We start from the raw sequence: 16,823 nt of genomic DNA on the forward strand, positions 1-16,823 counted from the left end.
TAATAATGTAGGGAGTTCCTCTTCTCTAATAGGCAACTGATAAACAATGCCCATGATCCCACTTGTTCCTCTCCCTCTTTGCCTCAAAGAAGTAAGAAATATATATATATATATATTTCCCCAAAATGAAAAGTGAGCAGTGAAATGACTTGCTACATTCACTTAGCTTTTGAAGGGAGGAGCTGAGACTAGGACCCAGATCAATGAGCTGACTTCTAGCCATGAACTTCCTATCAAACAGGATTTGAACCAGAGGGGTGGAGGTGGGCTTCTAGCCATACCACTCATCAGGCTATATGGCTAAGTCTTATTTCCCTAATTCTTCAAACTGGGGTAACAATAAAATATATATTATAAGATTGTTTTGAGGACCAACTTCAGTTATTTAAAGCAGTGGTTTCTTATCCTTTCTGAAAATCATTCTCCTCAGTGGGAAAGCAGGGTGGTCTAATGCTCAGAATGAAGGAGAGGCACTAATATAATGACACTCCTTAAACCAAAAGGACCTCCCTTCATTTGAAGACGGGAGCACAGAGAGTTCAGATCATTTGTCCAAGATCAGACAGCTTCTGAGTGGCAGCACTGGAATTGGAACCCAGAGCTCTTACATTCTACACCGTCCTTCACTCACTCACTAACAGTTTATTGGGTGCCTACCGTGTGCTCAGCGCTTCCCTAGGAGCCTCGCCTCTATGAGGAAAGCATACAGATGAAACCTCCTGTTTGCACAGAGCTTTGGCATTAGAAGATGATAAGAGCCATCGAAAGAAATTCACAAAGGGGGAAAATCCAGCATAGAGAGGGATCAGGAATGGGGGAGTGGTGGAGGTGGGGCCAGGTTGTCTTTTCAATTAGGGTGGTCAGGTTGGGCCTCAGTGAGAATGGCCTGTAGGACGGTCCCGAGGTGAGGGCAGGCCTGACAGGTTAGTGGAATAGCACAGACACCAGTGTGGCTGGGTCCCGTGAGTACACAGCAGAGAAGTAACAGATGATGTCACAGAGGCCATAGGTGGCTGGTGCTGGCTACGGCAGGGCACTGAGCGGTCTTTGGTTTTTACTCCGGAGTAAAATAGGAGCCACCAAAGGATTCCCAGCAGATGACTGACTTGATATCAGTGATATTCAATGAAATAAGCCAGTCACAGAAGAAAAATTCTGCATGATCTGACTTAGATCCAACTCATAGGAACAGGATAGGGTGGTGTTTGTCAGGGGCTATGGGGAGGGGGAAATCAAGAGTACCTTATCAATGGGTATAAAGTTTTCGTGGTGCAAAGTGTTGAACACAAAAGAAATAATATGTTTAAAATACTCAACACAATACCTGTAAAAGCTCAATACAGCCATTATTAAAGCTCAATACAGCCATTATTATTAGTAATTATTGGAGCTTGTGGTGATAGTGCCTTATTTGGAGTATGTGTGGGTGGGTGAGTGTGGGGGGCATCACAGGCAGGAATTTAACCTCTGTCCTACACTCTGAGACACCTTCTAGACCCTACTAGATTTCTCCTTAGCACAATTTTCACTCTGGTAGAAATGGAATTAATGGGAATCCATTCCTGGCTATATTATCATATCAAATGGGAACATAAATCTCAATCAACATGAAACTGAGGGCAAACTGTTATGACACCTGGTGCATTTCAGTGCACTTGTGTCAGAGTGTATGTGTTTAATGCAGGTCATTGGTGTCAGATAGTCCCCCTGTTGAAGCAGGAGGGACCACCCAACATTTGGTTTGGATGTGGAGGCTGATGACACTTCACTCACCAAGAGAATTTGAGAGAAAGTTTACTGCTCACAGGAGGGACTCCTAGGAAGAGTGGGGCTGATGTGAACAAGTCCAGGTGGGCCTGGGCAAAGCAGAGGTAGTGGGTTTGGGACTTCATGGTGTAGGATAATAAAACAATTCTTGCAGGCTAATAAACAGAGAACATTTGTTTTCATCTGCTCACCTCAGCTGGGCGAAGAACAGGGCTGCCTGACTGCTTCAGCACATGAGGGCCACGAAGCAAGGACCTGTGACGCTGTCAGCATCACCTGCCTGGACATGATGTGCCTAAGTGTGAACCAGCTCCGGTAGAAAACCTCCCCCTGGAGGCCTGGGTGTGGGCTTTGGGGCAGAGCAGAGTGCCTTTCCAGCCTATTGTCTGTCTCGTACTATCTCTGTGAAATGGGGCAACTTAGTTTCTATTTTCTTGTTCTTAGAAAGATAATAATTTTTTTGTGTGGCAGAAGACAGAAGCTGGTGTGAGTGCCTGGCATGCAGTAGGTTTTCAAGAATTAGCCTGTACTTCCAGAATGTTCCAGAAGGCATTTGATGTGACCCATCTTTACTCCCGCAGTGTGCTTGGATTCCTGGATTGCTTTGAGCCTGCAACAGTGACACCGGTGCTGACTGTAGGTGGAATTCTCTGCAGACACAGGTCCGGAAGGGAGATGGGATGGAGGGAGCACTATAAGTCATGGTGAGTCCTTCTTTAGAAATTTGAGTGAGTCCTCTGGGTTTTTAGAATGTCCTATCTCACTTTTTTTGTGCTCCTCCAAAGATCAATGTGCATCAATGGCTCTCAGTGGAGACAGCATCGTGGAGGAGGAGGAGCAGGGCCTTTGAGTTCTGGCTCCTTCTCCTTCTATCACTGTGACCCTGGGTGATACTGAGACCTTCTCTTGAGTTTATTTTCTCACCTGCAAAATGGGTATAACATCCAGGTTTCCTGGGGCCCAAAAACATACATTTTGCGAGCCCTGTTTAAGAAAAAGAACACAAAATTATGAATACAAAATCAATTATAAAGGTTATATTTAGAATGAGAAATCAACACAAACTACAAACAAAAAAACACACCAAAATACCACAATATCATATAATTTAGAAAAATGCTATACTATCATTATTTAGCTGTCTGGCATATCTCTACAGTAGTGTTTTTCCTTACCTCTCTTGCCTTATTACTGTCCGATTACCTTTTAATATGGGATAATGATTTTGTAATATCACTGTCTATGGAGATAATGGAAAGATACTGTATTTCTTCCTTTTGCATGCTGATCAAAACTTTTATTATATTATTAGAGTATTGAGATATTCTTTCTTAGCTTCATCAGTGTGTAGATTTTTATGATTGTCAATGTTTCCTATCAAGTTAAACACACACACACACACACACACACACACACACACACATATGTTGTATTCAAGTATTCTTGTGGAGCAGTTATATTAAACTCTCTGAAATGAGAGCATTCCTTCATCAATTTGTCTTCAATGCTCTATGTTGTCTTTGTCAGTGTGTCAATCAGCAAAAAATGTCCCGGTGCATTTATATGCTTCCCTCCTCTTCATTAACTGGATTATCAAATAATTCAAGAGCCCTTTTCATGGCTTCTATTCAGAATTGATCCCTTCCTTTTCAGGCTTAACAGCATTTATTTGTGATCTGAATTTTGGTTTTTGTTACTGTTGTAGCTCAGTGTCAGAATAATTTCTGTTGATTTCATAGCTCAAGTATTTCATGAATTTATTTGAATCTTCCCTCTGTTCTTTAATAAATCCAGGATCAGCACTGTCTACTACCTCAGGGAGTGATTGGAGGGGCTGATGTAAGTGAAGAGGCTTTATAAATGGCAAATGTTATGTTCTTATAAATTACTAGAATTCCTTCCTGCCCCCTCCCACCTCCGCCACCCCGCACAGCCCGCACCTTACAGAGGGTGGGCACTGAAGATAGCAGTGACTTACTGCTTCCCCTTCCAAACACGGGGAGGAGGCAGAGGATGGAAGTGGAGGATTAATTCATCTTTGTATCTGTCAGCTTTCATCATGTTTTCTCTCTGGGGTAAGCAGGATGAAATATAAAGCTTAAATTTTTAAATAAAGTTTGCTTTAATAAAAATAATCCCAGAATTTTCCCTGTTTCTGTAAAGGAGCTTTGCTCAGGGCTTCAGAAGTTCACTCTGTTCCTACAGCCTGGGCCATAGACATCAAATGGAGGTGACTGCTGCTCCTCCCTGCCCCCCACCATTTGTTAGTCCCAGGAATGTGTCCTATCAGGGCTGGACAGGTGTGGCTCACCCCACATTTTATCTGTTACCTCTCCCCAACAAAATTCCTGTTCCTGATATCTTTTCAGGTGCATCTCAAGGGCAGGTTTCCTGCATAGCTTGGACACTTTCAGAGTGTGGATTTAAATTCCAAATTTCAAACAATCTACCCTTAAAGGAATATTTTTATATTTGAAAACTCACCGGTCAGGGATAATTTTATAGGGAAAAAGTCAATGAAGGAAATTAATTTCCCTTGGTCATTATTTTTAAATGAATAATGGAGCTTGTATATACCCTTAAAAATGTGCTGTTAGCATTTCTGAGTTTTTCTAAATGTAGTTAATTGAACCCTGTGGATGCCAGTGGACTGTGTTTGGAACAGAGAAACATTACCCCCTCCTGCTAGTCTCCCTTGATCCCTAGGCAGAGTTCGGAGCCTCTTCCTTTCTCTCCTTCCACCCCCCAGAATACTATGTGTTCCCTTCCATCATAGGACTCATCGGGTTAGTACTATTAATCTGTTTGTCTGCTTCCTGTATCCAATGCCAGTTCCCTGAGGGCAGGTTCCTCAGGCCTCATGACCTATAGGCTTTGCTACCTGTAGGGGCCCCTAAATCCTCCCACCTTGACTTTCCCTATAGTGGGCTCCTGGCACTTTTCTGAACACTGCTGAGCTACAGGTGTCCTCTACATGCTGCCCTGGGAGCTCAGCTGTTTCTTGGAAGGTCATCCCTCCAGGGCCCCATATCTAGGCCCAGGCCTGATGATTCCTTCTGGTCTGGTTGGCAGTGACACTGACATGCTGGATGGTCCTCTCTGAAGAGATGAAAGTTGCCACCTGTGGCAGTGAAGTCAGATAAAATGATAATTCCTCATGAATTCAGGCTCTTTGGTGATGTCAGACCTCCTGAGAGTGGGCTTTCATGGATCTCTCTGCAAGGAGAGGTCTTGTTGACTGCCCAACTAATTGCTTATATTGGGCCTGGACTTGAGGTTAAGGAAGCCTGATATCAGAAGACCTTGCCCAGGTCCAAGAGTGAGGTTTTCTAGGGAGAAGATTCCAAGACCCTGGCTATGGGTTGTTCCTGGTTAGCCTCACTCCAGAAAGAAACGGCACCAACCAGAGATGGTGATAAATGGCTCTTGAAAGCATAGGGAATTAGGTTTCGTGATGGGTCACTTATTTCTGCCCTCCCTCTATCCCTATAGCTGCAAGTAATACATATGCACATACATACCACTCAATGTTTCAGCCAGTTGAAGAAACAGCCCAAAACCAAGTGTAGTGTAGGAAAAGTTACCTACTTACTATGTGTGTGGTTCCTCCGCAATAGAAATGCTTAGCAGGGAAGGTGAGTATTGATTTCTGAGGAACGGCAACTCTCAGAAGTTGTTCAGGTGGTGATATTTGTTGCCCCAAAGTGTCTCAGCCACTGCCCATCCCTGATATAGTTTTCTCCCTCAGAGAGCAGCATCCCACTCATAGACTTTCCAGTTCTAACTCCACTGTTATCCTGGGAGCCAGGTCACCCCTGTCTGCTTCTCAGACCACTACCTTCTTGTGGGTGTCTCGCTTTTACCTCCTTCAGCCCGTCACCCACAGGGCAGCCAGAGTAGTCTTTTAAAAAATATAAATTTGATCACATCACACTTGGCCACACATTCTACTCCTTGATGGCACAGTTGATTTCCTACTCAAGAGCTTTTTGCATGTGATCTTCCTCCTCATTTCTTCAATGGACTCACTTCTTTGGCCCTGCCAGGCCTCAACCCAAATGTTACTTCTTTAGGAGGACATTCTCTGCCTTTCCTATTTAACTGCTGTCTTTCCATTATATGCCCTGAAAGAACCCTCTATTTTTCATGGTGTGTATTGATATTTGTAATTATATATTCATTTGCTTACTATTTTATTCTCTGACCATAGTGTAAGCTTCATGATTGCTGGGGCAATGTCTGTTGGTTAATCACTGTTTGCCTAGTGTCTAGTATCATGCCTCATCCATAGTATGTCATCAAATATTTGTTGAATGGAAGAATCTGTAATAAGTTACTCTCAACATAATACTATAAGAGGGTAGGGGCTGGAGCTTACATGCCATGAGTGAAAGGGTTAAGAGAAAGCCCCATACATAACTATTTTTATTTACTGATTTATGTAAGGACAAAGGACTGAAACTAACATTTAAGTCCATCCACTCTGGAGTTAGATTAAAAGAAATAGGCTTAGGGTGCTAGGATCGGGCTCCCTGCTCAGCAAGGGGTCTACTTCTTCCTCTCCCTCTGTGTTTGTGCTCTCTCTCTCCGTCTTCTGCTCTCTCTTGTTCTCTCTCAAATAAATAAATAAATAAATAAATAAATAAATAAATAAATAAATAAATAAATAAACCTTTAAACATACCTGATAGGTGAGAATGGATTCCATGGAGGTCAAGTCAGAAGGGGGACCAACAGGATTCCTAAGAAATAGATCACCCAAAGACAGAATTTCTCAACATTAGCACTTCTGACATTTGATGTGGAGGGCTTTTCTTTATGTATAATAGGATGTTGTACAGGATCCCTGGCTTCTACCCACTTATTTCCATAAGTAGCTTTCATTTCCAGTTGTGACAACCAAAAATGTCTCCAGACACTCCAAATGCACCCTGGGTTGGGGATGCAAAATCATCCCCAGTTGAGAACAACTGTCCTAAGAAAATAAGTGACACAGTGATCCAAGAAAGTCCTGAATGCCGGGAAGGAGAGCTGGTTCTGTATACATGAAAGTAGCTGATGTCAGCACTTACCCTATTCTATCTACTGTGTTGGTTTGTATAATCTTGGAAGGTAAGTGTTGTGTCACTTATGCTGGTGATGTTTCAGGCTGAAACATTCTTGGGGACCTTCGCTGCCATCTGCATAAAACATTGAAGGAGCTATTTTCTTCTGACTTTAGGGGTCAATGGCATGTCCCATATCAGCATGGCATTCAGGGCACAGATTCAGTGCTGGCATAGATTCTCCGTGGAACTGTTGGGATCCGGGGCAGTGTTGGCTACTGCATGGAGTGGCCATGTTCACTGAATCTGAGATAAGAGTATAAAGCATTCCTTGGAATTCCCCTCAAATATTTGTTAAGTAGGATTTGGGGAAAATCCTACAGTCAAGCTGGCACTAGATTTTACCCACCACCAGGAGTTTGGACTAAAGTTGAAATTATGATTATTTCACAGGCTGATAAAGCTGAGGATGCTAATATTTACAGCTTTTTAACTTACAAAGACTTGGTTTCATTTGCTCTTTACAAAAACTCTACAAAGAGGCACCAGTATTACTATCAGTTCTTTTATAGATAAATTTACTACCCAGGGCACCAGTATCTGGAATCAAACTAGGTCACTGGGCTCCAATGCAAACCATGATATTCCTTTCAATGAAATCCTTTATCTCTTCTGCCCAGTTAGAGGGGTAGGTAGTTTTATTCGTTCTGCTGATGTTGGCCAACTGAAGCATAGACTCAGGTTATGGCTATCTCTAACTAGTGAACTAAGCAGATACATAAGAAAATGTATCCATATGTTTATAAATTACTATATTTTATGGTCTACTTCTTTGCTTATTTATTCAGGAAATATTTGTTGACTAAACAATAAATAAATAAATAAATACGAATTTATGTGCAGAGCTGCTACTGGTCCATCCTGGTAGTGGATTGTGGCCATAGCATAGGGTGACCAGCTGTCCTGGTTTGCCCAGGACTGAAGGATTCCTGGGATCTGGGACTTTCAGTACTTGTCTTGGGATGAGTTGGTCGTCCCACCATAGTAACTCTCTTAATGTGGATAACAAATTGTCTTTTCATCTAGCAGATTCATTAATTTCACAAATGTATGTTAAAGTCTTTTTCCATTTCAAGCAATGGTCTGGAGATTAGAGCCATGAGGATGAATATCATCTAGTCTCTGCCCTTGAGCACTCTATGCTTAAATATTAATGAAGTACCTATTACGTGCTAAGAGCTATGCTAGATCTGGTGTTATAATAATGAGAGACATGACACCTTTCAGTAAGATGCTCAGAATTCAGTGGCATGCAAACTAATAATTTCTCAGCATGGTAAAAAGAGCTATGATAACTACAGGTACAAGGTGTACATGATGAGAGTCCCAAAGTTCAAACAGGAATGGGAAGATTTCTTTCTTTCTTTCTTTCTTTCTTTCTTTCTTTCTTTCTTTCTTTCTTTCTTTCTTTCTTTCTTTCTTCTCTTTCTTTCCACTCTCTCTTTTTTTTTAGGGAGAGATAAAGATAGAGAGCACACACAGGAGGGACAGAGGAAGAGGGAGAGAAAATCTTAAGCAGGTCCAATGCTCAGCACAGAACCTAATGTGGGACTTGATCTCAAGACCCTGAGATTATGACCTGAGCTGAAATAAAGAGTTGCACTCTTAACTAACTGAGCCCGGGCACCCCTGCATGGGAAGACTTTCAAGAGGAGTAAAGCTGAAGGTTAAATAGGTTAAGTAGAAATTTGAGAATCAAAGAAGGAAAATAAATGTAGTATGAGGAAGCATTCTACTGAAGAGGTAGATGTGGGATGAAGTGGATCTGCGAGGAGACCCTAGGAGCTAGGTTTGAAAGGTAGCTGGCAACTAGCGGGCCTTCTCAGTGAGGGTGAGTGGATCCATTCTCCTGGGGTGTGGGCAAGGAATTGAGGGTCATGGGAGCAAGGGTTGAAAATGTAGGGCTTGACCATAGTGACCATGAATGCTGGGCTAAGGAGTCAATGTGGAAGGATTTTGGCAGAGAAATGCTCAAGAGTCTGCCTATGTTGACCTCCTCCCTCCTATGCCCCAGCCAAGCTCTCTGCAGCCGATAGTCACAGCACTTTGTGGCAGCCAAACTCATTCTGTGATCCTTTAACTCTTTGCGGCCTGTGTTTTGCACATTCCATTCCCCACCTTCCCTCTGGTGTGACTCTTCCAGGGGTCAAAACTCCTCATAAGTTTGGACAGAAACAAAAACTTGATAATGATTTTCTGGGAGTGAAAATATTGCCACAGAGTCAATTGTTGAGTTGTTTAATTTCTGTTAAAGGCCAAGGGGTCCTGATTGTGAGATTAGCATATAGATGACCTTGCACACTGCTCTTTGATTCAAGTTGGGTGTTTTGCTAAATTCCTTACACTACCTCCTGCGCCCATAACTGGAAAGGGGAGTAGAGAGAATCTCTGGGAGGAGAAAAGGCATAGGAAATTCTCTGATCTTGATCATCCTAAAGAATTAATTGCCCGGAGAAAGAATGAGCTAGTGCAGGCTCTTCAGAGAGCACTTTAGGAACAGGGAGGCATGCATGGCTCTCCTAATGGTGGGCCCGGACCTCAGTTTCCCCTCTTGAAAAGGCCTCTTCAAAATCGGATAGTCTTTGTAGTAGATTAACTAGTAAATTGTTCATACATTCATACATTCAAAATCTATTGTTCTCCATTGTGATTAGTTGTGAGGGTACAAAAAAATGAAAAGTCACATGTCTGCTCTCAAGGGTAAGATAGTTGTGATTGTATGTATATGAAGAGTGGGGCAGAAGCCTGCCCTTTCTCCCATGCAGGGTAATTAGGTCCAAGTAGATTTCAATATGGTTTACCACTTATAGGAAAAGCCTGCTTTAGGTTTAATGAAACTGCCTATTTGCATATGCTGTTCTATCAGCCTAGAATGGTCTGTCCCAGTGATTCACAGAAGACCTGTGTAGTTTTCAAGTCTCAGTCCAAATGCTGTGACAAATCTTGTGAAGCGTCCCTACCTACTCAAGGCAGGCCTACCCTAAAGCACTTTCTGTATGCTCAAGGCATGGGGTCCTTCTTTTGACCATTTGCCCCAGACATGTCTGCTGTAAGCTCTTGAGGAAGCGGAGCTTGAGTCTGGCGCCTTAGACCACTCGGCCATCCTGACACCCTGCTGTAAGCTCTTGAGTGCAGGGGATGTGCCTTTATTCTTTAAGTCTTCAGTTCTCAGCACAGGACTTGGCACATAGCAAGTGCTCATTAAATTCATGATTTAATGAGAATGAATTAAGAGGCTAGGCCCATTAACGTGGACAGATGTGAACCCTACATTCTGTGTCACTGGTCAAATCCAAAAACCTGGAAGTAAGGTATGCAAACATTTGTAAGTAGTTGTGTTGAGTCTCGTTTGGGAGAAGGGGATAAGGATCTATAAAGGTAGATGCAAAGTGGATTCACATGCCAAGAACCAAGACGTTCATGGGAGGGTTTCCAATTAATCTGGTTGAGGATTTGAGGAGGGGTATTTAAGGTAGGACAGTGACACCTAGTGGTGTCAGAAGGACTGATCAGATATCAGGATCCCTCCAGGTCTGACCTCCTGTCCCCTGGCAGGTCGACTCTGTGATGATGACTGAACTGCCTGTCTCTAAGGTGGAGTCGATGTGCTGTCAAAGCCTCATTGTGCTTATAGTTGACAATACTGTATTTACACTCAAACTTTTTTTTTTTAAGTGTTCTTTTCTTACTACCATCACACACACACACACACACACACACACACACACACGGTCTGATTCTGTGAAAGGCCAGACTATATGATTATAGTGGTCCCTGGTCAAACTTCCTTGAGCCTAGAGAGTAAAAAGGACCAGCCCAAAGATGCATGGGTAATTAGTCCTAGAGCTAGGCCTGGGATCCAAGTTTTCTGATGCTTAGAAAGAAATCTTTCCTTTCCATCATTCTTTCCTGATGGCAGGACAAACCAACTTCAGTAAGGTAGAACTGTATTATAGCAAATGCCAAGACAACTATGGAGATGAACAAAACAATAGGAAGGGAAGGTTGAAAACGTGTCCAAGGGGAATCCTACTTTCTCTGCCTTAAGAGTGGAAGTAGGGATGGGATGAAACACTCTGGAGAAGCCTCATCTCCTCTGCATGCACCCAGCATCTGCATCCTTTCCCCACCTGCTCAGGGCCAAGAGCCATTGTCTGTGTCCCCACCTGAAGGACTGATTTGACAGTTCACACTAACATTATATTGCAAGTGATTCTTAGTAAATGCAGCAGTGGGAAGGATTAGAATCATCCCAGGGACTCAGCCACTTACAAGAGATTGTTCCACCCCTAGATGCAAAGATTGTGGCATTGGAACCAAAAGGGACCATATATGATGTGGGAGGAGCCTGGGCTACGGGCTGGAAAGAAATCCACATGGGAACTCCTGGCAAAGGGCTCTGGCCAGGAGAGCCTGTTCTGATTGGAACACAGGGCTTTTGTTGAGAGGGCTTGGTGGAAAGTTCTAATATCTAGATGCACCAAGGATGGCCTCTTGTTGTAGAGTTTTCTTCTTCAGTTGATGATTATTCATTTTTGTAGTAGATAGAATTCTTTAGGGATTTTTTCTTATATACATGAAAATGTATTTGAAAGACAAATGAAGGCATATAGGGGTGACTAAATGCAAAATGGCTTGATAGTCATTCAAATCGGCAAACATATCTATTTGGCTAATTCATATAGGGTTAGTTGCAAATAGTCAGAGGACATTTACTGTGCACTGTTCACCATGTTAAATAAATATTTTATGTGCATTTTATATTATAGCCTCACAACACTGAGGTAAATGGTTTTATTATCCCAATCTGCCAGTGAGAAAACTGAGGCTCAGTGAATTGCTTGAAATCATACAGCAGGTTGTAAGGTCTTTGAAGGCAGAGACCTTACATTCCCTCTTTTGTTTCCATTTGCCAAGACATGATAGGGCCAACCAAATGCTGGTTAATGATGATGGTAAGGTCAGTCATGACAAATGATGACTTCTGACTAGGATTAGAGGTTTTCCTCATACCATTTATTCCTTTGCTCAGTCCCCAAGTGTCATCTGCACATGAGTTCTCCCACTGGGACTCTGGAATATATCTTGCCTTGCTTCCATGTCTGGGAAAAATAATAGTGCCTTGATTCTATTTTTGCCTCAGTTTCTTTATCTGTAAAATGAGGATAAACTATGACTTAGGGAAGTGAGATGTAAACGTACATCATTTAGGGCATCTTGGTGGCTCAGTTGGTTAAGTGTCCAACTCTTGATCTTGGCTCTCAGGTCTTGATCTCAAGGTCATCAGTTCAAACCCCACATTGGGGCCTGTTTAAAGACAAATGTACATCATTTGTGAAAGCACCTTTGGAAGATGTTATTTTTATTAACACTGTGATCTTAAATATTAATGATAATGTTCACACCTACCTGAGAAGTGGACCACCTTCCCCCCACTCTGGATACAAAGCAAGAGTGATCTCATCTTTCTTGCTTGGATCTTGATTTTTTAAATATATTTCCTTTGCTATACTTTTTATCCCCATGACTTATTAATTCCATAACTGGAAGCCTGTATTTCCCATTCCTTTTCACCTTTTTTGCTCATCCCCCCCATCGCTTTCCCCTCTGCCAACCATCAGTTTGTTCTCAGTATTTATGGGTCTGTTTCTGCTTTGTTCATTTGTTTCGTTTTGTTTTTGATTCCACATATAAGTGAAATCATATAGTATGTTTTTCTCTAACTTATTTCACTTTGCATAATACCCTCTAGGTCCATCCATGTTGTCACAAATGGCAAGATCTCACTATTTTTTATAGCTCAGTGATAGTCCATTGTATGTATATATGATATCTTCTTTATCCACTTCACTATTGATGGACATTAGGGTTGCTTCCCTATCTTGGGTCTTATAAATAATGCTACAGTAAACACAAGGATAAATGTGTTTTCAAATTAGTGTTTTTGTTTTCTTTAGGTAAATACTCAGATGTGGAATTACTGGATCATATGATAGATAGTTCTATTATTAATTTTTTGAGGAACCTCCATACTGTTCTCCATAGTGGCTGCAGCAATATTTCATTCCTACCTACACTGCACAAGGGTTCCTTTTTCTCCACATCCTGGGCCAAACTAGCTATTTTTATCTTTTTGATTCTAGCAATTCTGACAGGTAGAAGGTGATATCTCATTGAGGTTTTGATTTGCATTTTCCTGATGATGAGTGATGTTGAGCGTCTTTTCATGTGGCTGTTGGCCATCTGGATGTCTTCTTTGGGAAAATGTCTATTCAGTTCCTCTGCCCATTTTTAAATTAGATTATTTGCTTTTGATATTTTAAAGATGGAAAGAGACAACTTTATTACTCTTCTCTTGACAGCTTGATTTTCAAGCTGATTTTTTTGCTGTAGATGAAAAAAATTTATTTTGAACGTCTGAAGCTGAATATTACATTCTTCATATTACACTCCTAATCACCCACCACCCACAGATGTCTTGGTTTGACTGTAGTCTGAGCTGAAGACTCCCCTATTATACCTTAAACTGATGGTAGTCAAGATGTGGTTCTTGGACAGGGACCTGTCTGTGAACTTTTTGTAACTAGCCTATAAAAACATACATTTAGAGGGTTGCCTGGCTGCCTCAGTCAGTGGAGCATATGACTCTTGATCTCAGGGCTGTAAGTTGGAGCCCCATGTTGGGTGTGAAGATTACTTATTTATTTTATTTTAGAGAGAGAGAAAGAGAGAGAGAGAGAGAGAGAGAGCGCAAACAGGGGGATGGGGCAGAGGGAGAGAGAGAAGCAGACTTCCCACTCAGCAGGGAGCATGACTAGGGACTTGATCCCAGGACCTGGGATCATGACCTGAGCTGAAAGCAGACACTTAGCTGACTGAACCACAGAGGCACCCCTAAAAAGTCTTTAAAAAACAAACAGAAAACCTCCCATACATTTAGAAATTGACAGTAAGCATGTAGAAGCATATATGACAATTTTGTAGTGTTATTAAATTCTATATTGAATCTAATAAAAAATAAGGGCTTGCATTTGTTTTTTTATTTAATTTTATTTAATTTTTTAAAAATACATTATTTCATATGCATCTGTGATGGATTGGAGTTTGAAAAAAAAAATATCATTTACAACTGGTAGTTTGAGAAGCCCTGCTTTATACCTGAAAGGAGGGAGTGGAGTTTCTAGTCTTTTATGCTAAGGTTCCTGACCTCACTTCCTTCTCAGAGATTGCGCCCTGAGGTACGGCCAAGGACCTGACTTTGACAGGCCACAAAAGTCCCATATACTCTTGCCCCAGAGAAATAGGGGTCGACTACTCCTTTCCCCTTGCAAATTCAGGAAGTCCGCTTTAATTATTGTTTGCTCAACAACAACAAAATTTGCTTCTTGGCCACTCCTCATTTTCACTTCAGAGAGAACTAGCGACAGTTTAAAGATGTGACTCATTGGGGTACCTCTTTGCCGTAAAACTGAGACTACTGGGGCTCAGAGCAGGCACGTAACATGTCCTGGACACGCAGCCATTATAGCTCAGAGCCGAGATTTCAACCCAGGTCTGTTCTCCGTGAGAGCGCGTGATCTTTCTCGTTTGCCACAGTTAGTGGTTTTGGTGGGATGAGGCGGATGTCCGAGGCCCCTCAAGGTACCCCACAGGAAGCGTTGAGGGGTCTGGAGGAAGGGGGGAGAGGAGAGCAATCAGGCAGCTCAGCATGTGAGAGTGGGAGGCTGGGCAGGTAGAGGCAGACACTGTGGTCTGCGGAGCAGGTCTGCTTCCCCGCGGCCGTGTACGTGAGTCCCAGCTCCCAGGGCCTCCCAGTACCCGGTACCTCTGAGTGTGGCCGGATATAGAGTCTTTTCAGAGAAGTCCGTGTGAGATCATGAGGGTGGGCGCTAATCCCATATCAATTGTGGAAAGGGGACGTTTGGAGCAGCGCATGAGCTGGGAGGATGAGACGAACAGCCACAGGGCGAAGACGGCCTTCCGGGTGCTCGCTCGCCCCCTGGCACGAGCCGCCCCGCCGCCGCCTGCGTCTCGGACCTGGCGCCTCCGGAGCGACGAGGCCGCGGGCGGCTGCGGTGCGGCGTCGGGCCTGCGCTCTCCGTCAGGCGGTCCTGGCGAACCGACACGGACGTCCCGGCTGCGAGGCCCCGACAGAGCCCTGCTCTCGGAACGATGGCATCTTTAGAGGTTCCCGGGGAGGAGGGAGGACTTGAGGGCCGCTCGGGCTGCCCACGGGGCTTTGCCCCCTCAACCTTCGCTCACAGCCCGTCAGGGCAGCGTGAACGAGGATGTTCTCTCGGGCCTGTCACCTCCCCAGTCCGGTCCGCCCCACGGCCCCGCGACCCGGGGCGTCGGGCCCTCCTCACTCCTGCGGGCCGGGCCTCCACAGCCTCACGGAGGTTCTCGCCAGGCGCAGCTCCATTAGTCTAACAGGAATTGGAAGCATCGCTCCGTACGGCCTGTGCTCGTCCAGATCACTTGCCCGGGCGAGCCCAGGCCCTCGTGGTCGCCCCCAGGGGCAAGCTGGCCTGTACCCCCCTCACAGAGTTCCTTTGAGGCCTGTTGGAAGGAAGGGTGCCGGAGGGGGCGGGCTCCCCGAGGAAGGAGCCGGGGCCTCGGAGGTCGAGGAGCAGCCTCGCCGGGCTGCGGGGAGGCCACGGGGATAGGGAAAATGTTCTGCCTCAGAAGGGAACATTCTCCTAAGCGCTACGTGTTATTTCGGCTGGAAGGCCCCGTTGACTACATGGGGAGGTCCTCTGAGCCTTTTCTGGAAACTTCTTGGGGACTTCTTCACTCATCTTCTAAAACAACCAGTTACATTTTGGGGCAGAAGAACTTCTCTGGAGGAGTATTTTACCGTTTTCTCATTCACGGAGGTGGCCCTTACCAGATAGTCTGCAGAGATGGCAAAGGTTGGTCGCTGCCGCTTGTCTTCCGGATCAGCTCTTCCCGTCAAAGAGCTGCATTAGGATCACCTCAGAGATTAAACAATAAACATTCCTGCGTTCTTATTCCCTGAGACACCGACTCAAGAGTCTGAGCTTATATCTAGGAATCGTATTTTAAAGATATCCCCAGGTGACTGTCATTTACTGGCAGGTTTGGAGATCTCAGGTGTTCATTGTTTACCTTGCTACTCTCTATAAAATCCTTTACCACCCTCATCAAGCACTTTCCCTGTTCTGAAAACTGGGCAAAGACCTAGGGCTGTAAGGATCAAAGGCATCGTTCTGTGTCAGGTTTACTGAGAAGGACAGATTGGTGAGAGATGTGCACCATCTAGTGTCCTAAGTGCTTGAGTAGAAGGAGGCTCAGGAAGGCAGTGACCATTGAATCTGCTTTTGGAAGTGGGGCTGAGAGTAGGGTTAGAGCATTGGTTTTCAAGTAGGGGTGATTTTTGTCCCTCGGAGATATCTGGTAATGTCTGGAGACAATTGTTGCTGGCACAGCTGGGAGGGGTTAGTACTGGAATCTAGAAAAAGAGGACAGAGAAGGATCCTCCTAAGCATCCTGTAATGCGCAGAGATGCGCCCGCAGCAGAGATTCCTTTGGCCCCAAATGTCAATAGCGCTGAGTTTGAGCAACTCTGGGCAAGAAGAAGCTTCTGAGGGGTTGAAATTGGCAGGGGCCCTAGGTGGCGGAGAGGGTACTGCAGGGCAGAGGAGACAGGATGTCTGAAGGCCCAGAAGCCCTTCCAGCTGGTGCTCCCTGGGAGCTGTGTGACAGCATGCAAGTTGGTGGCGATGGGGGAAGAGGCCAGACAGGTTGAAGGGGATGTGGGGTCCTTGTCTTGCAGAGTGCATTTCTCCCTCAAGACTAGGGCAAGTCACTGAGGGATAACGGTCACTTGTGAAGGTAAACTTATATTTTAGAGTTATTACTCTAATATAAGTTGGAGGGATACACTAGGGTGGAGGGGTGAGGGGCTGGGGAGGACTCAGATTTCTGAAC

General features: G+C 44.1%; 1 long non-coding RNA gene across 1 annotated transcript; it reads right to left on the reverse strand.

The window, feature by feature from the left end:
- Nucleotides 1-1,777: 1,777 nt before the first annotated feature.
- On the reverse strand, nt 1,778-16,157 carry LOC144295027 (uncharacterized). The gene is made up of 3 exons (XR_013362372.1): nt 14,698-16,157; nt 6,452-6,509; nt 1,778-2,751 (listed from the first exon to the last, which is right to left on the reverse strand). It is a non-coding gene; the product is annotated as an uncharacterized LOC144295027 (long non-coding RNA).
- Between the last annotated feature and the right edge of the window lie 666 nt (nt 16,158-16,823).

The sequence above is a fragment of the Canis aureus genome, chromosome 23, assembly GCF_053574225.1.
Source record: "Canis aureus isolate CA01 chromosome 23, VMU_Caureus_v.1.0, whole genome shotgun sequence".
NCBI lineage: Eukaryota > Metazoa > Chordata > Mammalia > Carnivora > Canidae > Canis > Canis aureus.